Source organism: Octodon degus, unplaced genomic scaffold, assembly GCF_000260255.1.
Source record: "Octodon degus isolate 3935 unplaced genomic scaffold, OctDeg1.0 scaffold00058, whole genome shotgun sequence".
Classification (NCBI taxonomy): domain Eukaryota; kingdom Metazoa; phylum Chordata; class Mammalia; order Rodentia; family Octodontidae; genus Octodon; species Octodon degus.
The window spans coordinates 8,350,564-8,352,121 of NW_004524634.1; positions in this window are offsets into that span (position 1 = coordinate 8,350,564).

Below are 1,558 nucleotides of genomic sequence, written 5' to 3' on the forward strand. Positions count from 1 at the left end.
AGAAGAAGAAGAAGAAGAAGAAGAAGAAGAAGAAGAAGAAGAAGAAGAAGAAGAAGAAGAAGAAGAAGAAGAAGAAGAAGAAGAAGAAGAAGAAGCTGAACAGCTCTACTTTATCCTCTAGTCATCCTTATTCATTAGTACATGGTTCATGTTGTGATACCACCCCAGTACTATGTTTTTTGGTTATGGAATCATGTGCCTGACATACACAATGTGAAGAAGAGGTTGGATTTGGCCTGCAGTTCCTAAGAGTTTAGTCCATCGTCAGCTGGCATGGTGTAAGGCCATAATAATGTCATGGTATAAGGCCATGACAAGCAAGGATGCTCACGTCATGGTAGGCAGGAAGCAGAAAATAGGAGACAAGCACCAACAGTGATGTCTCCCAAAAGTGCTCATGCAGTGACCTGCCGCTGGTGGGCCCCCCATTCACACAGCACTCGGCTATGAATTTCAGTAAGGTAATCCATGGTCAGCATAGTGCCCTCGTGATCCATCCACCCCCAGGAGACTCCTAACCTAATTGAGTCTCTGATTCCTGCTATCTGACCTGATCGCTTTGTCCATCAAGGGGACAGATCCATTAGAAATTGTTTTCATGAAGGGCTTCAGGTACACTTCCATTACTCCTCATTCAAAATAGCCCCATTCCAATTGCCAGGATCTAAACTGCTAGGATGAGATATTGAACTTGCCAGAAATAGACATTAATACTATCCTGTGACTCTAGTATGGAAAGAAACATTCTATGAGCAAGATTCATTTATTATGCATCAGGTATTTCTCTAAGTGATTTATATAAAGATCCCATGATTTTTATATCAAATGCCATGAGCAACTTGATTCAGATAACTATTTCAGTATTTGAGGCAAATGTAAGCATGCATGTCATTTGGGTGCGTGTATTGGGATTAAACATAAGAAGGAATTAGTAGAAAGTATTAAACATATATATATATATATATATATATATATATATATATATTGTACATATATGTTTTTATGGGTTGGAAAAGTGTGCATCATATTAGAACTAATGCCAAATAGAGTTGAGCCTGTACAAGAGTCAATGGGTACCCAAGTCTTGTCCATTTAACTCAATTGGCATGGATGACCTGAAGCCCACTCATAACTAATCCTCTGTAGTAGCATGTCTATAAATGTACATGGAGCCAATTGAAAATATGGTGAAATGTGATTTTCAGAGCCAAAAGCAGTAAATCTGTCGTAACACATCTTTTTCCAGATTCATGATGCCATGCTGATGATTTTGTGATAAACAAGACATGAAAGCACAATACTATATTGAGTTTCTCTAGACACTCCTCCGTGCTGAACAGAAGGCAGTTCTAGGCTGCGCTATATGTGGAAAGGCACACACATTGCTCTGAGAGCCCCACACGTATCCAGAGCTACTGCTTTATGTGTGTAGCTCTCTTGCTGTCCTTCCATTCTGGGGAGTAACTGAAGGTTCAGAGCTTTAACTATGAGAGAGAGAGAGAGAGAGAGAGAGAGAGAGAGAGAGAGAGAGAGAGAGACAGAGAGAGAGAGACAGAGA